Source organism: Myotis yumanensis, unplaced genomic scaffold (assembly GCF_028538775.1).
Source record: "Myotis yumanensis isolate MYYU_CA2020_CCGP unplaced genomic scaffold, mMyoYum1.0.hap1 SCAF_10, whole genome shotgun sequence".
Taxonomy (NCBI): domain Eukaryota; kingdom Metazoa; phylum Chordata; class Mammalia; order Chiroptera; family Vespertilionidae; genus Myotis; species Myotis yumanensis.
The window spans coordinates 34,689,156-34,713,741 of NW_027223761.1; the positions used below are offsets into that span (position 1 = coordinate 34,689,156).

Sequence of the window (24,586 nt, forward strand, 5' to 3'; positions counted from 1 at the left end):
GGACCTCAAGCCATATATCTTTGAGCCTTTCAAGTACATGGGCCAATAAGCCTCTACTTTGGCCTCAGACAGTTTGAATTATATTTATTTCAACTGCATGTATAATAGAATTTAACGTGACTAATGAACAGAAGAAGGAGGTAGCCTAACTTATTTAATCAAAGTCCTCTGTGGAGGGACATTCAAGTTGCTCCAAGTTTTAGTTCTTATAAGCCTTGCAGCTTTGTGGGCTGAGGTGAAGAGGAGAAAGGAGGAAGGTTTTGGATAAATGGAAAGGTTATGTTTCCAGGAAGATGCACTGAATTTCAAAAGAAAAATAAAGCCAGCAGTGGGCTACTTTGAGCCTACATAACTGAGGGGACTGTTCCATCAGACTCTTGGTTAGAGGACTGGAGACCTCTGCCCAAGGGCAGTGAAGTGGCCGGGGAGAGATGGGTTGTTCCATAAGCCTGTGCCAGAGGGGAGCAGTCATGGGGAAAAGGCGGTGCCATTGTGTGTGCTCCAGAGCTGGGCTCTGATCAGGCCCTTGTCACGCTCAGGATCCACATTGTGGTTCCAGACCCTTCTGCACATCTCTTTGTGGAGGTGATTCATAGACCCTAAAACACAGGTCTTTCTATGACCTTGAGTATAATCTTGAATATAAATCTCAGCTATAAATAATTATTAGATTAACTTTAAAGTTTGAAATTTAAAATGTGTGACAAAGGGATTATTATTGTTGTTGAGGCTCATTTGAAAAGTGAGAGTATTCTGGAAATAGTAGACTGCCTCAGCATCAACTTGAGTCAGAAAGATCTCAACAACTCTACTGGATTAAAACCTCAGACAGGCTACTTCTTATGCCTCAGGTTTTTAATTTATACAATGGGGATAACAAAAACTTCCTTCATATAATTGTTGTGAGGACTAAATGAGATTATTTTTAGCAGCGTGACACATGGAACAGAGCCAATGAATGGTAATAGACGTTATTAGTAACCAAAGGCTCAGAAAAGTAGAGATATGACCAAGTTATCATAACTAGGGAGAATCCAGAACAGCCTGGATACCATGACTTCTGACCCTTGTTCCTGCCACTCTATAACTCCTGAAATGACTATTTAAAAGGACACCTGGGGAAGACACAGACTAGCCTCTCAGCCAGTGAAGGGGAGTGTGGAGATGTCCTCTAGTTCTTTCTTCCTTTAGTGTCGGACAATTTTCCTTTATCAAGCATTCTCTGAACACTGGTTTATTTAGAATGAGATCCTCACTGGCGTTAACCTAAGGCCACCCCAAGATTTCCTACTAAAACAAAGACGTCAACCGTGGTCAAATTTCCCAGAGCTCCGGCCCAGGCTCCCCCTAGCGGCCGCTATGGGACGTGCCCAGTGCCAACTGGGCCAGGAAGCCTTGGCGCCTACAGGAGAGGGGTCATTTACTAAGCCCAGGCAAGACAAACACTTCACAGAATGTACCCAGCTGTGATGCAATACTCCCCCAGGGGGAGTGCACACTCCCAGTCTGCTCTGGGATTCCAAGGCTAAAAGGGTAAACAGTGGTGGAGGATGAAGCTGAGGCCCTCCAGGAGGAGTGGCTGAAGACCAGGGTGCAGGAGGATAAAGCCTTTATGAGCCCATGGAAGTCCTCAGTAGCCACTTCCCTTAGGGTCTTTGTGCCCGGCCAACTGAAGGAGGGAACAATCCTGTTTAATCTGGACCTGCTCCTGGGTGACCAGCTCCCCAGCTCTGTGCCCCTTGGCCTGCTCTTGGTCACCCATTTACACAAACTCCTGTCTCAAAGAGACTTTGGTGGGAGCCTGTGCTATTTAACCCCCAGGACACCCTATAAAGTTTAAGAATCTTCTATTATCCGGGCTTTGAAATGAGGAGACTGCGAGTCACAGACCCTATACCTCTGCTGCCAAGGATCACACACCCATGGGATGGAAATGTTGGCATTCAAGCCCAAGGCGGGGAACTTCAAAGGCTGTTTTCTTTCCACCGGGCTACCCTTCCCTGAACACTGAAATTGTTTGTTTCCTACAGACACCAGCAATCATAGAACTGGAGAAAAAACTTGGAATCACAGCAGAGAAGAAAGGCCTTATTACCACAGTTTTACTTGTACCTTCTGTCCCTGCTTCTTACCCATCTTCCTCCTGATGGTTCGTTCTGCACGCCTTCTTTTTACCTAAGAACCACTGCCAAGCCACACATTCCTGTGTTTTGTCTTTTATCCAGGGCAGAAAGTAGTGTCTGCTGGCCTGATCTGTGACTCGGAGCCTTAATTACTTCTGGACTGTTTGGGTCCAAAGGGCTGGCTAAACATTTCAAAGAAATGCCACAGCCTTTCAGTTCTTTCATCACTTTGGCGGAAGTTAAATAGGACTAACATTATTGGAGTGCTATTAAGTATCATATTCTGAAAAAATATCAATATCTATATCTATATCTATATATATATATAAATTTATTCTTTACCACAGCTATGTGATATAGACATCAATACTCCCACTAAATAGATGAGGAAACTGAGTATCTGAGAGGTAAAGTGACCTGTCCAGGGTCACATCTCTGGGATTCAAGAGCTGAGATTTGAACCCAATCTATCTGACTGCCAGTCTGTGATCTATCTCTTGTACCATTCTTCCTTCTTGTTAAAAACATTTTTTTATTTTAAGTGTGTGGTGTGATTAGTTTTGACAAATATATACACCCTTGTAACCACCACCACAATCAAAATGTAAAATATTTTCATTATCTTCAAAGTTCCATTGGGTCCCATTGTGGTCAATTTCACCCTAGCCCAGGTACTACTCATCTGCTTTCTCTCACTAGAATTAGCCTTGCCTTTTCTAGAACTTCATGTAAATAGAATCATACAATATGTATACTTTTAGGTCTTTACTCTTTTGCTCAGCATAATGATTTTGAGATATATCTACAGGGGTGGGCAAACGGAGGGTTACAGTTGTGAGTACATGAGACAGAGTTTATTCTTGTATTGCTATTAATTAATTATTGTATTCTTTATTTGTGTTATGTAAACCTACTTTTGCCCACCCCTGTATATTGTTGCATATGTCACTAGTTTGTTTCATTTTTAATTCCTGAGTAGTACTCCATTGTGTCAATATACAACAATTTGCTTATTTATTCACCATTCCTCTTGATACACATTTGAGTGGCTTTCAGTGTTTTACTATTATAAAAAATGTTTCTGTGAACATTGTGTACACTTCTTTCTTTGACATGTTTTTATTTCTCTTAGGCAAATCCCTGTGAATTAAATTTCTGAGCTGTATGCAAAATGCTTAGCTTTTTAAGAAACTGCCAAACTGGTTTCAAAGTGGTACCATTTTACATTCCCACCAGCACTGTTGGCATTTCAGTTGTTTTTATCCTTCTCAACACTTAGTATTGTCTGTTTTTTACATTCTAGCTCATGTGTAATGGCTTCTCATGGTTTATATTTGCATACCTCTGAAGATTAGTCATGTTGAACATACTTTTCGCATGTTTATTGGCTAGACATATATTCTCTTTTGTAAAGTAGCTGTTTAAAACTGTTCATTTTATAAAACTGGGTCATTGGTCTTTTTCTGAATGAGTTGTAGGAGTAGTTTTTAAAATATATTCTGATACAGATTCTTGTCAGATGCGAGTGTAGGTGTATGTGTGTGTGTGTGTGTGTGTGTGTGCATGTGAGCGTGCATTTCTGTATCTATATATATTCACACACATGTATACATATGTAAGGATGAATATATAACTAAACTTACATTTGTGTGTCTGAAACTTGACTTTTAATTTTAAAAATGGTGTCTGTAAAAGAGAAGGAGTTTTTAGTTTTAAGTTCAGTTTATTATTTTCTTCTCTTGTGCTTGATACTTTTTTGTGTGTCTTTATTATCAAATAAATCTTTGATGGCCCCAAGCTTGTAAAGATTTTCTTGTTTCTCATGTTTAAGGTGTTCACAGTTTTAATCTCTTTGTTATACTTATGGTAGTTTTTTTAATTTTTGTGTATGCTTGAGGTAAGGGTTTAGGTCATGTTTTTCCACATGCATATTCACTTGTTCCAACACCATTTGTTGGAAACACTATTCTTTCTTCATAGATTTATCTTGGCAACTTTGTTAAAAAATAATATGGGGCCTAATTCTGGACTATCAATTCTGTTTCTTTTATTTATAGGTTTGTTCTTATAATACCATACTTTATTGATGATTATAGCTTGGTAGTAAATATTGAAATCAAGTAGTGTAAATCCTTCAACTTAGTTTTTTTCAAAATTGTTTTGGCTATTCTATGTCCTTTTTAAATTTTGGAATAAGCTTATCAACGTCAAAACCACTCTGCTCAGATTTTGATAGGGATCGAATTAAAGCTATAAATTGATTTGAGGAGAACTGATATATTAACAATATTGAATTTTCCAATCAATAAACATGATATATCTCTTAATTTATTTAGACTTTCTTTATTTCTCTCAGCAATATTTTAATTTCCATTTTACAGGTCTTTTACAATTTCATTAGATTTATTCCTTAGTAGTTTTGTCATTTTGCATGTTATTATAAACAATGTTTAATTGCTTTTCCAATTTTTTGTTGCTAATATATAGGGATGCAGTTGATGTTTGTATGTTAATTTTGTGACCTTCAACCATGTTAAACATACTATTTTTCTCCTTCTACATAACTTGGTTTAATGTAGAACAACTAATAAATAACTAATTTATTAATTTAATTATAATTAATAAATTAGTTATTTATTAGTTCTAGTAGCAAGACTTTAAGATTTTCTAGGTATGCAATCATGTCATTGGGGATAAAGATAGTTTTACTTCTTTCTTTCCAAACTATATGCCCTTACTTTCCCCTTCCCCTCCTTTTTTGCATTGTCTACAACCTCTACTATAATGTTTCCTTGTTCTGAATTTTATAGGGGACTATATCCAGTCTTTCACCTTTAAGAATACTGTTAGATACTGTGTAGGTTTGGTTGTTTTTTTTTCCCTTTAAAATATAGATACTGTTAATCAGGCTGAAGAAGTTCTCTTCTATGCCCAGTCTGCTAAGAACTTTTATCATCAATGGATGTTGAAGTTTGTCAGATACTTTCCTTATATCTATTCAAATGCACCACAGTCTTTTAATATGATAAATTATATCAATTGACTAACAAATATAGAGCCAAGCTTGAAATCCAGGAATAAACCCTATTGATTATAATTTGCTATCCTTTAAAAATATTCCTGGATATAATTTGCTAATTAGTTTTCTTTTTTAAAATATATTTTTATTGATTTCAGAAAGGAAGAGAGAGGGAGAGATAGAAACATCAATGATGCAACAAAATCATTGATTGGCTGCCTCCTTCACAACCCCCACTAGGGGGATCAAGCCTGCAACTTGGGCATTTGCTCTGACCAGGCATATGCCATGACCTCCTGGTTCATAAGTCAATGCTCAACCACTGAGCCACGCAGGCTGGGCACTAGTTGGTTTTGAAGGATTTTGTATCCAGGTTCATAAAGGATAGCGGTCTGTAGTTTTCTTTTCTTGTAACTTTTTTGTCAGGTTTTGGTAACAGAATGCTGGCCTGATTTTCTATTTTTTGAAGAGCTTGTATAGAATTTGTATTTTCCTTCTTGAAATATTTGAGTATTGAATGTAGAATTGACCAAGGAAGCCATCTAGCCACAGAGATTTCTTTGTGTGAATGTGTTTATTTTAGACTGTGCAGCTGCTATAATAAAAATACCATAAACTGGATGACTTACACAACCAATATTTATTTTTCACAGTTTTGAAGGCTGGGAAATCCAAGATCAAGGTGGTGACAGATTTGGTGTCTGGTGAGGGTCTGCTTCCTGGTTCATGGATGACCGTCTTTACTTTGTCCTCACATGGCAGAAAAGGAGAACTCTGGTCTCTTCAGTCCCTTTTCAGGGCACTAATGTCATTCGTGAGGACTTCACCCTCATGACCCAGTAACTTCCCAAAGGCCCCTCCTCCAAATACCATCACATTGAGATCAGGCTTTAACTTATGAATTGGAGAACAAATATTCAGTCTATAGCAGTGCTTAATTACAACTTCACTTTATTTGATAAAATAGGTCTATTCAGATTTTCTATTTCTTCTTGAGTCAGTTTTGGTAAGTTATATTCTTTTAGGGAATTTGTTCATTTCATCTAAGTTGTCAAATTTGTTGACATTATGTTACTCATAGTATTTCCTTATTGTCCTTTTAGTATCTGCAATATCTATAATGATGTTTCCCTTTTCATTCCTGAATTGGCACTTTGTGACTACTCTCTTTTATTCTTGTAATGTCTAACTTGAGTTTTTTTCATTCTATTCATCGTATCAATAGTTTTTACTTAGATTGTTTTTTCTACTGTTTATCTGTTTTTCATTTTATTGCATTCTGCTCTTGGTTTTACTATTTTTCTCCTTCTACATAACTTGGTTTAATTTACTTTACTTTTTCTAGCTCCTTAAGGTGGGAGACTAGATCATTGACCCCCATTCTTTGCCTGTTGATTCAGAGTTTACATTTGGCCTATTCTAATATATAATCTGTTTTGATATATTTGGTTGATAGAACTATGTCTTATTTTTCTTTGCATCCTGCATAAATATTAAGTGTTCTACATATTTTTTTGTGTTTCTAAGCACCAGTTATAGGTGGAGAGTGAAGAACAGTGCACACAGTAGGGGTTGGGCTTAATATTTCTATTTGGTCATCAAAAGTCAGCTCAGACATCATCATCTCTTCTTAGAAGGAGTCTCCACTGGTGGAAAGAATTTCTCTCATTCAATTAAAAAAAAAATAATTTTTAGCCATGGCTGATGTGGCTCAGTTGATTGAGTGTCATCCCATGCACCAAAAGGTCACCAGTTTGATTCCCAGTCAGGGCACATGCCCAGGTTGCAGATTCGGTCCCTGTTGAGGTGCCTATAGGAGGCAACTGATCAATGTTTTTCTCTCTCCCTCCATCTCTAAAAAAGCAATAAAAACATATTTTAAAAATTAAATAAATTTTTTAGTTACAGTTGTCGTACAATATTATATCAGTCAGGTGTACAGCATAGTGACTAAACATTTATATAACTTATGTAGTAATCATCTTGATATGCCTAGCACCCTATGATACCATTTTATATAATGAAAGTCTAATATGCTAAGTGTCCAGTCATCCAGTGACAGGTTGACTGTTCAACCAATCAAAGCATAATATGCTAATGATATGCTAAGGCTGCTCAATTGCTCGCTATGACATGCAGTGACCATCAGGGGGCAGACACTCTGACTAGTAGGTTAGCTTGCTGCTGGGGTCCGGCCAATCGGGACTGAGCGAGATGGGCCGGACACACCCTAGAGCCCCCCCCCCCCCCCCCCCCCCCCCGTGGCCCACCCCCAGCCTCATTGTGCACCTGTGGGGTCCCTGGGCCTGGCCTGCACCCTCATGCAATCTGGGACCCCTCGGGGAATGTTGGAGAGCTGGTTTCATCCCACAGGCCACTCCCCTCGGGAGGGCACCAGACTCAGGGCTCACAGCTGGTGAGCACTGCTGTGGCAGCACGAGCCTCTCTCAATCAGGACTGATTGGGCACAAGCCTATGGCGTGTGTAGTGGGGCCAGGATGAGTGCAACTGGCAGGTAGGAGCTGCAGGTGGCATTGGACTGTGAGTTTCAGCCCAATCCCCGCAGGCCACCCAGAGGGACCCCACCTGTGCACAAATTCGTGCACTGGGCCTCTAGTACATTCGTATTATTCAACTTTTTTTTTTATCTTGCATGTACTCCTATTATTGCACTTACATAATGTTTAAAAATTAGATTATAGGTCTGTCTCTCCTACTCTAGTCTTAGTTTTTTGACAACAGGGACCCTGTCTTGTTCTTCAGTGGCTAGCATAATGCCTGACATATAGAAATCATTCGATAAATGTTTGCTGGGTGAAGGAGAGAACAAAGGCCTTTCTCTGCCTCTGGAGTCTGGTGAAACATTCAGAACATATGTAACAATCTGTGCATTCTGTTGTGCTGTATTTCAGAATAAACATGCAGACCTATTGTATTTTTGAAATGCATTTTAAGTGGAAAAACGTTTAGCATGTGTTGTAAGTTACTGCTCTCACTCTGAGTAGGGTCCGGAATCAATCAATGCCTAGAATCCAAGAGCAAGTGGACAACATTGCCACTCCTCCCCCACCGTTTCCTTTGTCTTGAAAGAAAATAACTGGTTTAAACCAAACTAACCTCTTCTGTCTTTGTTCCCAGAGATGAGAACGGTTTCACAAAGAAAGGAGGGTCTGCATCTCCACTGCTTCAGAAATATTGCATTCAGAGCAATTACATAACAGGAAATGTCCCTAAACTCCAGCCAGATCAATTTGTTCCCCCTCCCCAGGGCCATTATCACAGTGCCCTTGCCAAAGCTCTCAACGAGTCTTCATAATCTCTTGCATGCTTAGTTCTCCATGGAGTTTTCCTAGCACTTTCCCACCCATTGTCGTTTCTAATCGTCACAACAGCTGCTATATGTTCCAGAGGGCACTGAATAAAGGAAAGAGACCCCGCTCTGGAGCCAGCAGCTCTGATTCCATTTCTGCTCCGCCACTTACTGGTGTGGGCAGTGGGCTAACAGCTTCATCTTGCATAGCCTTGGTTTCCTCATTTGTAAAATGGAGATAATAATACTTATCTCACAAGCTTCTTTTGATGGTTAGAGTTAATATGTGTAAATCATATGGCTCACAATAGGTGCTTATTGATGTCATGTTATGTTAATTTTGTAATTATTTTGGTTGCTTGTAGCAATTCAGGATGAGATTAAACCAGATGCAATAAAGCAGTGGTTCTCAACCTTGGCTGCACATTAGAATCACCTGTGAATCTTTTTAAAATCCTGATTTCTGGGCCTTATCCTCCAATAATTCTGTTTCTTTGTTATGGGGTGGGGCCACAACATTAGTAACAAAGAAACAGAATTTCTGGAGGATGAGGCCCAGAAATCAGGATTTTAAAAAGATTCCCAGGTGATTCTAATGTGCAGCCAAGGTTGAGAACCACTGCAAAACAATGCTAATGGACATCATATATACCCCTAATTTACTGCCTCCCAGCACAACTCCTAAGGGCAAGAAAAGAAGGAACTTAAACAAATAAACAAACAAACAAACAAAAAGAAAACAAGAATAACCTCCCCCAAGACTAAATGGGACAAAGGGAAGCCCTGTAGCATAAATAACACTAGAGTGCAATTAAATCCACCCTGGAATCTGTGTTGATCTTGTGCTTACAGTGGTTGCATTGGAGAATTTGTTACATGTTAATCTGTTTCCATGAGTATAATTTAACAAAAATTGAACTAGCACCTCTGAGGCTAGATACTAAGGTTAGAGAGATGAACGAATGAATAAATCAGAAACTGAATAAACCTTCACTCTCCAACATAAGGTTCTACAGAGAGCACAGAGGATGGACTCACCAGCTCTGTTAGAATTGGGAACGGCTCCACTGAAGAGTCTTGAAGGATAGGGTGGGTTTTCCTCAGATGGTGCCATCACTGAGACTTACAGGTGTGATGAGGTTTTGTGAAGATCTTTCGTGAGGAGCAGTGGAGTTGCAGGGATTAGCTTGCATCATGATGAAGTTTTTGTTGTTCTAGAGCTAGGCAGAACTTGGGTAAGTTGTTGACTCCCTTTGAACTGGAGATACTCATGATACCTCCTTTGGGGATTTTGAAGGATCAACAAATAATTTTCCCAACTTCCTCATATAAGTTTGAACTAATTGAAAGGGCAGAAATTGGATAGATGGATATCGAAATGTCACTTTACTAGTAAAACTGTATTAGAAAACTTAAATACTTGGAAATGATGGCTTCCTATTCTTGTACCCCAACATTAACATCCTCCCTGGGCACAGGCAGAAATACAAACCACAAGTGTCTCTCCTGGGGCAGATCTGCTCCACTGTGCTTACTGTGAGACTCGGCGAGCAGACCAAAATCAAGGAGTGGTTCTAGCTATGACTGAGCCAAGCACATCTAGTTTCTTCTTTCCAACCAACCAATGAAGTGAGTGACCCTCCCCAGAGAGAATGAGGATGTGAGCAAGAGGCCAAGGGTTTTACACTCATGGAGATCCTTCCACATGAAAACAGGAAACCAGAGGAAGGGAGGTTGCCTCCAACACCTATAATAAAGTGTTGTTGTTGCCTGGCGCATAATAAACACTCAACAAATGCCAGCCTTTATTGTTGTTGTTATGGCAGCAGATTAGCAGGGCCCAATATATTATCTGATATTATGAAAATAGGCAAAAAGACAAACACTGAAAGCTGAGGAGAAGATCATATGCCAAAGTCTAAGAAGTAATTTCTTCCAGTTGTACTGTTGATAAAGACAATCTTGTACTATCACTCTGGTAGAAATGATAGAGTTCTGGGAACAGTGCAATAGATAGCGATGGGATAGTGACAGAGAAAGCGGCAGGGCAAAGGATGTGGTCCTTCATGCTCTGACAAAAGAACTAATGAGTGCATCTGACCCAAAAGTCACAGGGAGGGGAGAGTTCACCTCAGTCCTGCTCAGTCAGGTGAGATGATTGCCTGCCTGGCCCAGGACTAGGGGCCATGATCTCCACTCTATTCTAAGATGCTATTGATTTTAAAATGCACTACTATTTTGTTACATTCAGAAAAAAGAACATTATCAGTTAAATTATAACTTGTCATTGATCCTGATATGCACCCAAATATCCATGATGGTAAAATGTGTAAAACTGTGTGCTTTAGAAACAAGAGATATAGTATTCTAAGTACTATAACCTTGCCAGTTATACATGTCACAAATAGCTTCTCCTGATTTGTGGCTTGTTTTTTCCCCTCTCTTTATGGTTCCTTTGATTAACTGAAGTTTTAATGAAGTCAAACTTATCTACCTTTTTCTCTATGGTTATTTCTATAGTTTTATCTTTCTCATTTCATCTTTAATCTACTTAGAATTAATTTTAGGCATAGTGTGAAGGGTCCCATAGTGTGTTTTTTATTTATGGCCTATTTCCTGATGAGTGAGTTTCATATTGGGTTCTATTCTCTTTCATTATTTGTCAACCTTTGTGTCAACACTGTATTGAATTTCCTGTAGCTTAACATCTGTTAGAGCAAGTTCTCCATTTGTTCTTCTGCCAGGGTATTTTGGTTATTCTTGACCCTTTACATACATTTATCTCTCTCTCACACACACACATACCCCTCCCAAACAAAAAATTGCTGGTACTTTAAGATTGAATTGAATCTATAGGTAATTTAAAAAGAAATGACCGTATATGCACTGGCTGGTTTGGCTCAGTGAATAGAGTGTCAGCCTGTGAACTGAAGGGTCCCAGGTTCGATTTTGGTCAAGGGCATGTACCTTGGTTGCAGGCTCAATCCCCAGCCCTTGTCAGGGCATGTGCAGGAGGCAACCAATCGATGTGTCTCTCTTTCACATTGATGTTTCTCTCTCTCTTCCCTTCCCTAAAAAAAAAAAAAAAAAAAAAAAATGACATTATTATAACATTGAGTCTTATAATTCATTGGTAGGATATGTTTTTCCATTTTGGAATAGTCCTTATTAATTTCTCTCAATATGTTTTATGGTTTTTGGATTGTTTTGCACATTTGCTGTAAGATTTATTCCTGAGTATTTCTTATGCTATTAAAGCAATATTTATGTTTTGTTGCAATATTTGAATTTATATATATATATATATGTACATATATATATATATAAAATATAAATGTTATTATATTTAAGTATTTATACATATAAATTATAAATATTTATAAATAAACTAGAGGCCCGATGCATGAAATTTGCCTCTGCCTCAGCCCCCAGCTGCCATAGCGGCCACCTCCTCTGCCTTGATCCCCGCCCACTGCGGCAGCTGCCTCTGCCCTCGCAGCCCTGGCTTCATCCGGAAGGTCATCCAAAAGGATGTCCGGTCTAATTAACATATTACACTTTTATTATTATAGATATAATTGAGGTTTATATATTATCTTTGTATTCAGTAATAATTCTAATAATTTTTATATTTAAATTTTTTCTACAGATACAATAATAATACCTGTGAGTAATATCAATTCTTTTTCTTTTGTTTTTTTATTTTCCTTGCCATAATGCATAGTCTAGGATTTTTAGTATGATTCTGAATAGAGATAGTAATGGTGTATAGTCTTCTCTTATTCCATATCCCCAAATACTGTTCCATAGTTTAACAACAGTAAGGATGACATTTGCTCATTTTTTGTAGTTTGTTGTTTTGTAGTTATACTGTATAAGATTAATGAATTTCCTTGGGTTCAAAGCCAAGCTTCATGAAGAACTAGCTGGACAATCTTTGGCAAGTTATTTTACCTCTCTGTGAGTTTTTCTCATGAGAAAAAAGGGACGTCTTGCTCTAGATTCCCTAATAAACAGAGACAGGGACAAGACTAAGTGTTAATGCTCTATATGAGAGGGTAACAAAAATGAATGAAATGGGAAATGAGGCAGGGAGGTATGGGAAGCAATGCAAGCTAGCATCTTACTACCCCTCCCCCTTTCTCATGACATATCCTGTGGCTCAGCAGGTGAGTCACTCAGCCAGGTAAGATGCCTGCATATAGGCCGAATGACAAGTCAATAGGGAGGAATAGGGTGAGGGATTTTATCCTCCAGCATCCTGTCTTTTCTTGAGAGTTAGCATTGTTTGCCCCATAGATTAACTTTCCCTCATTTCTGAATTGCATTATCAGACTTTGGGGCAGTTTTGGGCAGCTAGATCTCAAACCCTATGGAAGGGCATTTCATCTGAGTCTGGAGATTGTGGGAGGAGTCATAGACTTCCAGTAAGTGTCTGCCCAGCCCGAGGCAGCAGAACTACAAGGGCCTGCATAAAGCCCTTGGCTGAGGTGGTGGGTGAAGCTGAGCAGATGGCTAAGAGTCCAGGAGACAGGTGATGCTGAAAGGCTCTGAGGACTTACATAAAATAGGTCGGTTTATGGGGTGGCTGCTACTAGTACCTACATCACAGGGTTGTTGTGTGGGGGTTAACTATGTTACTAAGTGTAAAATGCTTAGAAAAGTGCCTGGTACCGAGTGAGCTCTCAAATACCATTAGCTAAAATGCAATCCAATGTATCATCTTTTCAGTTATAGACAGCAATCTTTGTGAAATGCTTAGAAAAGTCTCCTCTACTCAGCTATTATAAAAATAGCATCCATCTGGATTTTATTTTGGCATCTGAAGTGAGGTCAGAATCACACTTCATGCTTTTCCAAATGACTTGACACCAGTCCAAGCACCATGTATTGAATATTCCATCTTTTCTTCCTTTGCTTTGACATTTGATTTATAATATATTAAATTTTCATATTTATTTGCTAATTTACTAACTTTTTTCCTGCTCTATTGATAGATCTATAAATTCTACTCTTCTATTTTAAGAATGGTAGCTTTGATAATAACATATTGTAGGACATGTTCCCATTTCTTGTTCTTTTTTTTTAAATAAGGATTTTCCTGGCTATTTTCACATGTTTATAATTTCATATGAAGTTAAGAATCATTTTTTAAGTTCCTTCTTCTAAAAAAATTCCTGTGAGATTTTTATTGTGAATACATTTAATTTATGGTTTACATTAGGAAAAAATTATGATGGTAAAATTTACTTTCAAAAAACAAGATATCTCTCTCTATTCATTCAATATCTAATGTTCTTAGTAGAATTTTGTGGCTTCCAACAAGTTCCAAACATTTATTGTGCCATTATTCCTAGATAATTTATACTTTTGTATGATAGTGGATAGGATGTTTTCTTCTATCATATATTTTACTTAATTATTTTTTATATATCAGTACTCTACTAGTTTTATTTTTAATTTTTAGCAGCTTTACTGAAATAAATTTTACAGTGTCATAGAATTCACCCATTCAAATGTGCATTTCAATAATTTTGAGTAATGTTACTGAGTAGTGCAACTATCACCATAAATTAATTTTGGTTTATTTTTCCTCATCTAATAAGATCTTGCTTCTCTATTTAGAGTTAATCCAGTTCTCATTTCCAGCCCCAGGTATTCACTATCCTACCTTCTGTCTCTATACATTTTCCGGACAATTTACATAAATGAATCATACACTATATCATCTCTTGTGTCTGGCTTTCTTTCACTTAGCATAATGTTTTTCAAGGTTCATCTATGATCTGTCCATTCAACAGTGATGGACATTTAGATTGTTTCAGTTTTGGACTATTATGAATAATGCTACTATGAACATTCGCGCTAAGTCTTGTGGACATATGGTTTTATTTCTCTTCGGTAGATAGGTAGGAGTGGAATTGCTGGGTTGTATGGTAATTTTATGTTTAACTTTTTGAGGAACTGCCAAATTGTTTTTCCAAAGGGGCTACACTATTTTATGTTCTCACCAGCAATGTAGGAAGGTTCTCTACTGACTTTAAAGATACTTATTTTGTATGTGATTAACTTATTGAATAACTTTTAAAAAAATAGTTTTTCTGTTGATGCTTGGATTAGTTCATAGGTATTGAAAATGACAACATTCCAACTCAAATTAGCTAAAGGAAAAAAGAGAAATATACTGGTTTATGTAATTAAGAGGACAAATGAAATGCTGATCTTATACAACTAGAATTCAGAGACTTAAGAGATAATCAAGATGGCTCTCTCAGCTAGGCTTCTTAATATTTTTGTAGTCTTGAACATCTTGACAAATGATACAGTTTTTCTCCTTTGATTTCTTTATGTAATGATTATGCTGATCAATCTTTTGTACCAATATTATACTTTCCTTGAATCTCTAAGATAAATCTTTACCTGCCTTAAAAACTTATTTTTTAAATGTATTTTTATTAATTTTAGAGAGGAAGGAAGAGAGAGAGAGAGAGAGAGAGAGAGAGAGAGATACATCAATGATGAGAGAGAATCATTGATCGGCTGCCTCCTGCACACCCGCTACTGAGGATCGAGCCCGCAACCCAGGCATGTACCCTAACCGCAAATCAAACTGTGACCTCCTGGTTCATAGGTTGACCCTCAACCACTGAGCCATGTCAGCTGGGAAGAACTTATTTATTTATATTTTAAAAATGTATTTGTGACTTCCAGTGCTAGTCAAAATAGAGTAAGTCCACTACAGCCTATATTTTCCACAGATTACAGCTAATAACTCTGAATGAAATTTAAAAAAACAACAACAACCTTATGTGAAGCCCTACCTGGTTTGGCTCAGTGGATAGAGCGTTGGCCTGCGGACTGAAGGGTCCCAGGTTTGATTCCAATCAAGGGCACATTTCCTATATGTCTCACCTATTCTTTGTTTCCTATTCTCTCTCTTTGTAAATTCTTTCAGATTAATTGAATATATGTTGTGATTTAATTTTATCTCCTATGTTAGAGTTTATAATATGCACCTTTAACTTACTATGTTCTACTTTCAAGTGATATTCTACCACTTTGTATATAGTATAAGAACTTTTCAATAGTTTGCTTCCATTACTTTCCACCTAAACTTTGTACTGTTGTCATATGCTTTACTTTTACATATGTTAAAAAAACTTACATTACCTAGTTATTGCTTTTATTTAGTCAATTACCTTTACAGGCATTTATATAATAAGAGAAAAATCTTACATATTTGCCTATGTAGTTACCATATGCAGTGCCCTTTCTTCCTTAATGTAGTTCTCCTTCTTCTTCTTCTTTTTTTTTTTTTTGTAGATCCATATTTTCACCTGATGTCTTCTTACTTTTGTCTAAGGACTGATTTTAATATTTCTGTTAGTGTGGGTCTGCTGGTGGTGAATTCTTTCAGGATTTGAGTATTGAAAAAAAATCTATTTTACCTCCATTTTTAAATGAAATTTTTGCTGCATATAGAATTCTAGGCTGAAAGTTTATTTTCTTTTAGCAGTTTAAAGATGTCTGTTATCTTCACACTTGCCATGTTTCTGGCATATTATCTTTATTTCCCCACATGTTACATATTGGTTTTTTTCTCAGTTTAATTGAGAAATATTTGATAAAATTGTAAGATATTCACAGGGTACGTTATGGTTATTTGATGTATGTATATATGTTGTGAAGGGATTCCCATCGTCTAGTTAATTAACACACACACACACACACACACACACATCTGTATATACACATATATATGAGAACATTTAAGTTCTACTCTCAGCATATATATATATATATATATATATATATATATATATATATAAAAGCCTAAGCAACTGTTACTACCTGTCGACTGAATGACTGTTCGACTGGTCGCTATGATGCGCACTGACCACCAGGGGGCAGGTGCTCAACTCAGGAGCTGCCCCCTGGTGGTCAGTGCGCTACCACAGCCAACCTCCCGGGGTCCCTCTCCCCGGCCGGCCAGCCCCAACCAGCCTGATGGGGACTGGGTGAGATGGCCCCCATTATCTCCACTCTCTGAGGGACCCCACCCATGCATGAATTCGTGCACTGGGCCTCTAGTTTCTATATGATGCAGTGTTGTCAAGTATAGTAACCATGTTTTACATTAGATCCTCAGACTTTATTCATTTTATTGTTGAATGTACCATTTCACCAACCTCTCCCTATTTTCCCCATCCCCAGCCTCTGGCAACCACTTTTCTACTCTCTGTTTCTATGAGTTTCACTTTTTTTAAAAGATGCACTTATAAGTGATACCAGGTATTATTTGTCTTTCTCTGCCTGGCTTGTTTCACTTAGTATAATGCCCTCAGGGTCTATACAAGTTGTTGCAAGTGGCAGGATTTCCTTCTTTCTCATAGCTGAATAATATTCCAGTGTGTGTGTCCACATCATATTACCATGTATTCTTTTTTTAAATGTATTTTTAATTGATTTTAGAGAGGAAGGGAGAAGAAGAGAGAGATAGACATATTAATGATGAGAGAGTATCATTGACTGCCTTCTGCATGCCCCACACTCAGATGGAGCCTGCAACTCGGGCATGTGCCCTGACTGGGAATCGAACTGTGACCTCCTAGTTCATAGGTCGATGCTCAACCACTGAGCCACGCCAGCCAGGCTCACCTAGTCATATTAGCAGTATGACAAAAACAGCTCAGAACAAGGCACATGGTTGTTGAAATCCAAGTCCCTAGATTACTGAAACCAGCACCTCTTCCTTCCTGCCAGGACCTTCCGAGTCAGTTGCCATATTGATTGTTCTGATTTTCAGTTTCCTCTTCATTACTAGGATTTATTTCTTATCATGTTAACTTTAAGGGTGTATATATTACATGTTTTCTTTTTGATTACTAGTTAGTGGCAACTTAATGAGGCTTCAATAATTTGAAGTTAAAAAATAAGTATCTAGCCTAACCAGTGTGGCTTAGTGGTTAAGCGTCGACCTATGAACCAGGAGGTCACAGTTGATTCCTGGTCAGAGAACATGCCTGGGTTGCAGGCTCGATCCCCAGTGGGGAGCATGGAGAAGGCAGCCAATCAATAATTTTCTCTCATCATTGATGTTTCTATCACTCTCTCCCTCTCCCTTCCTCTCTGAAATCAATAAAAAATAAAATAAGTAAATAAGTACCTAAATACAGATAAGAAAAAGGGTATTAATAAAGATATTGCCAGTAATGAAAGGAAACGGTGGTTGAGTAATGGGACTGTGGAATGAAAAAAGCAAGAGAGGAAGAGTGGGATCCAGGCAGATGAGGATAGGGATAGCAAAACTAATAATCACCATTTACTAGGTGCTGACTATGTGCAGGGCACTTTGCATGTGGTGTCTCATGATCCTCCCTTTAAGAAAGGAAATAGTATCCCCATGGTCCAGAGAAGGAGAGTGGAGCTCAGGAACCAGAGTGTGAGAGAGCTGATTTTAATTGTCTACGCCTTCCATTAAACCCTGCTGCTTCCCTTAGTATGTAGAATACATTGGATTCTTGAGAGAAGAGTAAGGCTAAGATTATTATAGTCTCTTTGAATGAACTTCTTGTTCCTGATCTTACTGCTGTTTTGTAGTAAGAGTGTGCTACTATACATACATACATACACATATACATATATGTATGTGTTACACCTATACATACAAATACACAAATATACTTGTATATGATGATATTGGTAATTTTATCTACGTCTACATCTCCGAAGCAGGATCCTTAGTGGTGATTCAGGCTGTATGTGCTCTCATGCCTGTCTGCTTTTGTCAGTGGGAATCAGCTGGATGCCAGGCCTGGACACTCTTGAGCAGGGTTCTGAAGATGTTTCTGTAAAGAGCTAAACAGTAAATATTTCTGGCTTTGTAGGCCATATGTTCTCTTGCTGCAACTACTCAGCTCTGCTGTTATACAGGAAAGCAGCTATAAACAATACATAAATGAGTGGGTGTGGCAGTATTCCAATTAAATTTTATTTACAAAAAGGGCAGTGGTCCATATTTGGTCCATGGGCTGTCGTTTGCTGACCCCTGCTCCAAGTCTGCTCCATGATGAAATGTCATGATCACATCCATGTACCCACAAACGAAGGCTCCCGCTGTACTTAGGGAACTCCCAGAGGCTGTCTGGGTGGAGCAGAACGAATCTGATGGCAACTCTTGGAACTCCAGGAAGAGTCAAGAGATAATAAGATGGAATTCTCTGGCACACAACTCTTCTCTTATCCCAGTCTGACTGCAAAGAGAAGCTAGACAATGTTGGTGTTGGCCAGGGAGCTTTTCATAAAGAGAGTTATAGTATTGCATTGGACTTTTTGAATCATCCTTGTCTTCCCACAGTCTGGTGGGACTGGTAAAAAACCAAAGTGAGGTTGGATTTTTGGGTTATTATATGTTAGATAGAGAAGTGTGTGAGTTTTAAAGGAAAAAAAATTAAGTTAGATTTAGTTTTCATTTTAATGGTTAGTTTCATAATTTTACAAAAAGACATGATGGTTGGCCAAGTAGTGGTTTTTCTAGTCATGACAACTTCCCTTTTGATTACCTTTTATCTTAGTTTCATCAAGGGAAATAACAGGTTGTTGAATTTAAATCGGCACCCACTGACCTGAATTGACTGCTCAAGAATCTGGGGCCCAGAGAATAGATGGGTTCTGACTAACACTGCCCTAAGCATGGAGGTTAAATGGATTCACTTTGCGTACAGCATACCATTTACAGAAATCATGGTGAATCTTAGTTTGCTTCTAGTTTGGACCAGGACTTTCTTATATAGTTTTTGTTCGTTTGTTTTCTTCCTGAAGTTTCTAATTGTCTTTCTGGTTTTGTGTTGATAAAAATATAATGTTCCTTCATCTTACAATTCAATCACTCCAGCTTCCATTTTAAGTAACATTTTCTATTTCTTTTTCTGAATATAGAATACATTCCCAAAGGTCAAATATCAGGAATCCTAAAACAATCTCCTTCTTACTTTATTCCTATATTTGCTCAGTTCCCACAATAAGTAACCACTATTAGTTTCTTAGTAATTCTTTCATTAAACTTTTATGCAAATGAAAGCCAGTGCACACAATTATTTTTTCCTTTCCCTCTTTCACACCAGGGGCAAAAAATATTTTTCTGCATCTTGCTCTTCACTTAACAATATACCTTGGTGATCTTTTTGTGTTACCATAAAGAGCTTTTTCATGTGTTTTTATAGTGGCAGTTTTCATTACTATACCTGTATTAATGACCATCGTATATTTTACCCTTATGTTATTGACATTCTTCTCTTTGGCTAATGCCAACATTGAAGCAAATAATCCTGTACATCCTGCACATCACAGTCATTTTGCATGTGCCTAAGTATAGGATGAATTCCTAGAATAAATTCCTGGGTCAAAGGTTATATCCACTTGAGTTGTGAAAATGATTGGCAATTTGTTCTCTATACAGGTTGTGCCAATTAGAACTCCCAAAAGAAATATATGAAAATACATGTTCCCTTAAAGCGGCAACATCACACCATTCCAAAGTCCTTTGTATTTTTGCTAGTCTGATATGTGAGAAATAATAGCTAAGTATAGCTTTAAGGTACATTGCTTTTATTATAAATGAAGTTGAGCATCTTTTCATGTTTTATGAGTTGTTTATAAATTTTTAATTTTTTATATTCTTTTTAATTTTTTTATTGGAGTTTAGTTTTTCTTGTCTGTGTCTAGGACATTTTATAATGTGGGAAGGTTAGCCTCCTGCTTTCCTATGAATTTCATATATTTTCTTGATTTGTCATTTATCTTTTGCTATTTTGATTATTTAATAAGTTAAATTTGACTTTGGGTATAGTAGTTCTTTTTTGTCTTGCAGTACGTCTTTGTTTTGTGTTTTTACTGCAGTCACATTTAACAATCTTTACTTGTGGCTTTTCAAGTTTGTGTTTCAATTAGAGGTCTTTTTCATTCCAAAGTCATAAAGAAAATTCCCCTCTATTTTATCCACTATTTGGTGACTATTTTACTTTACATTTCAAGATTTGGACCTTTGGGGATTTATCCTAGTTTACAATATGAGATATGGATCTAACTACAGTCTCTCTCATTATTCACAGATTCTGTATTTGCAATTCACCCACTTGCTAAGATTTATTTGTAACCCCAAATCAATACTTGCAGAGTCTTTGCTGTCACTTGCAGACATACAGGAGTGATGAAAATTTGAGTTGCCTGACACATGCCTGTTCCCAGCTGGGGTTGTTCTGCCTTCTTGCTTCAGCTCTAGTACGATAAACAAGTGTCCTTTTCATGGCCTATTTAATACCACATTTTTTGCATTTCCATGCAGTTTGTTGGTGATTTTGCTGTTTAAAAATGATCCCTAAGTATGGTGCTAAAATGCTATCTAATGTTCTCCAGAACAAGAAAGCTATGATGTGCTTTTGGAGAAAATATGTTAGATAAGCTTTGTTCAGGCGTGGGTTACAGTGCTGTTGGCCATGAGTGAGTGTTAATGAGTCAACCATGTATATTAAGTTGTCTTTACACAGAAACACACGTAAAACAAGGAATGTGTTGGTCAGTTGTTGATAATGTGACCAGAGACGTACAGAAACCTAACCCTGTATTTCTCCTTAGTAAAAATGGTTCAGTCTTCACTAAGTCAGTGTTTGCAGCATCTTTATAGAACACAACTACTGCTAATGAGAATCGACTATGGTTTTTCAAGATGCTATTAACTGCCCCAACACTGTCTCTGAATAGCTCACCTTTTCTCACTGAGATGTCACCTTTATCATACACTAAAGGCTCATTTCTTATTTTGTTTTATTGGTCAGTCTGTGAATTCATGTACCGAGACCACATGAAACTTTATTTTAAAATGGTTATAAAATCTGCTAAGCATACTTTCCCCCTCATTTCTCTTTTTGAAAGAGTTTTCCAGGATATGTTTGTTTTTGTCCTTCTGTTCTTCCTTTGGCCTGTGGATCTTCCTATGCTTCTGTTTTAGCCAATGTTCTTTAGTTGAAGTAACAGAATCTCACTCATATATTAGCTTTGAAATTAAGGAGGCGACATAAGGAAGATTACATGGAGGTGGGAAAGAGATGGGATTGCAGGATACTGAACAAGACTGTGTGCCCTCTTGATGGTGGTTGTGGCTTACTTTATTTTAATTTTTTAAAATATATTTTTATTGACTTTGGAAAGGAAGGAGAGGGGGGAAGAGAGATAGAAACATCAATGATGAGAAAAAAATCATGGATCAGCTGCCTCCTGCATACCCGCTACTGGGGATGGAGCCTGCACCTGGGCATGTGCCCTGACTGAGAATCTTACTATGACTTCCTGCTTCATAGGTCGAAGTTCAACCACTGAGCCACACCAGCTGGGTGGTTGTGGCTTATTTTAAAAGTGTGTTAACCTAGATGCACAGAAACAGTGGAGAGGGCTTGCTTAAGGCAAAGATAAACTTTTACTAAAAAGTTACATATCTAGGGAGTGACTACCTACTCTGATCTGCCCACTTAGAAATTTATGATCAGATCACCCTGTGAGGTTGCTTTCCATGCAATCCTCTATTTCATCCATGCAGAATAGGTGGGTGTTGCAAAATCCAAGGATATGACCAGTTCTGAGCATAGATGCCCTTAGGAGCCTGGGTCAGGGTCCTTCAGAGACAGTCTGGCCCCATGTGGTCTCTCTCTCTCTGTTTCTGTTCACCTGGTCGGTTCATTCCTCTCTTTTTCTCTCTACAGAAATGGTTTCAGGCCTCTCGATCAACAGGACAAAAGATGGCTACCCCATTGCTGCCAAATTACATCTCTTCAATTCAAGTGACCAACCAGGTCAAGAGACAACAGCATCTAAACTCCTGGGAGGATCTGATTTGTTCAGTTTGGGTCAATTAGTGGGGGTCAGGGAGCAGGGCATATGTTCAGATAATGCTACTTTTGCAGCCAACAGAATGCAGGCGTCTCTGGAAGGCAGTTGTGGGCTGGGCAGATGACTTCATCACTATAGCTCATTATTGTGTCATTTCCATGCCATCCCATTCCCTTTATTCTTTTCATTCTGGTTTTAAAGTCTTCTAAGGTTTTGATGCCCTGTGGTACCAACAAAGCCAGGATGCCATTTCCCTCCCTAGAAACAACTGTTCCTTAAACAATTCTCTCCAAGTAGTCCCTGCCTTGTAAGCTTCTTAGCCTGGCTTGCTGGCCTTGGGAGGGACTGCTAGTTTTGCCTTCAGGAGCATTAGTTAGATAGGGCCCCACTAACAAAACCAGTGACCTGGTTCATCTCTCAGCCTTTGGGGATGATTATCTTTTTGCAAACACTTGGGGAGAAGATAAAACAAAGAGAGACGATTCAACTCCATAGCTCCCAGTGTCTCCATTCCCTCCATATCCTAGCCTAATGGTGCTAGGATACAATAGTCTTAACCACCGAGTTACCACTGTGGATGAATAAGTGGTGCTGTAATAAATCATAAATTCCTATCGGGCAGGTCATGGTGAATAGTCACTCCCCAGGCATATAACTTTTTAGTAAAAGGCTTATCCTTGTCTTAAGCAAGCCCTATCTATTATTTCTGTGCATCTAGGTCAGTGGTTCTCAACCTTCCTAATGCCGCGACCCTTTAATACAGTTCCTCATGTTGTAGTGACCCCCAATTTCATTGTTACAAATTGAACATAATTAAAGCATAGTGATTAATCACAAAAACAATATGTAATTATATATGTGTTTTCTGATGGTCTTAGGAGACCCCTGTGAAAGGGTCGTTCGACCCCCAAAGGGGTCGCGACCCACAGGTTGAGAACCGCTGATCTAGGTGACCACACCTCTGAAATGCCTTTTTTCAGAGGCCTCCTTCTAAAACATAACCACCCTCAAGGGAGCAAATAGTCTTAAGTATCCTGTAGTCCAATCCCACTTTGCTTTCTCCCACCTTCACGTAACCTTCTGTAAATTCTCTCCTTAATTCCAAATGCATAAAAGAACTGCAAAATGTTTATCACCAGAGCATTTGAGATCCTGCTCCCTGGCATATGTCGTCAGCTTGGCTCAAACTTATGAAAACTCTACAGGTTTGGACGTTTCTTACGTCAACATTGCAGAGAACTCTTCCCAAGTGCTCACCATTCCCTGGTACCAATGCCACCGAGTGGAACAGGAAGTCAGAGCACAGGGCTCCCTCTTCACATAGGGAACATCTCTCAGTATTACTGGCACAAGAGATATTTGGGGTACACACAGACATCTGTGCTCCGACAGCTTGAAGCTGAAACCTTTTTTTTTTAGCTTGGTGACAAGAAATTTGTATGAGCTTCTCTTTAGGGAAAAATGTGACTATCACGGTTTCTAATTTTAAACAGAGAATCCATTTTCCACCATCATCCTTGATCAGAAGTAGTCTTTTTGAAAAACTGGAGGGAATGCAGGATTCTAGTGAATTCACCTGATCTCTAGAGAGTACATTTTAAACAACACAAGGAAGTACTTGAGGAAAATGAAAATGCATTGGGTTGGAGTTCTCTTTCCTGGGGAAGACCAGAAAAAGCTGCAGGTGGGGGAGATGAGAGGAGGAGGGGGTTGGGAAAATCCCTCGGAAGTCATTTTCTTGAGTATCAGAGAAGAGGAAGGAGCATAAAGATCAGCTGAAGAAGTGGGACTCCTTGATGAGATTCTTGTAATGAACTCCCATCCCGACGGTGCTGCAAGTGGTCCGTGGAATCCAAGGCCTGGGCAGCTGTAGGGAAGAACGGACAGTGCCAGTTCCTGCCTCTGAGCAAGGGCAGAGACCTCGCTGGTCCTCTGCAAAGCATCCTCAGGCCAACAGCGCTCCACACATTTTTCCGAGACGTTGGATCATTTGCAATTTGCCCCACGACTCCCACACATTTGCCTCTTAGTGTCCCAAAGCTCTCGCTGCTGCAACGTTCCCATAGGAATGTGGACGCCTGCCAAGCGACCTCATGAACATTCCATTCATCTCCTTGGCTGGGAGGCAGCAAGGAAGCCAAATGGGCTGGTTGTTTAACTGTTTGGGTCCCAAATTCACCCTGAAATGAATGGTCAAGCTTGTTGAACTTTTCCAACAATCATGCAGAAAAACAAAAGATAAAACCAAAGAGA

General features: G+C 38.5%; 1 long non-coding RNA gene across 3 annotated transcripts in view; it reads left to right on the forward strand.

Annotated features, from left to right (window-relative positions):
- LOC139017202 (uncharacterized) overlaps positions 1 to 24,586 on the forward strand; it is a 425,767-nt gene that overhangs the window by 51,072 nt on the left and 350,109 nt on the right. For all 3 annotated transcript variants that reach the window (XR_011472832.1, XR_011472831.1, XR_011472833.1), the window contains one exon: positions 22,207 to 22,296. This is a non-coding gene — a long non-coding RNA (uncharacterized lncRNA). The remainder of the gene's footprint in view (positions 1 to 22,206; positions 22,297 to 24,586) is intronic.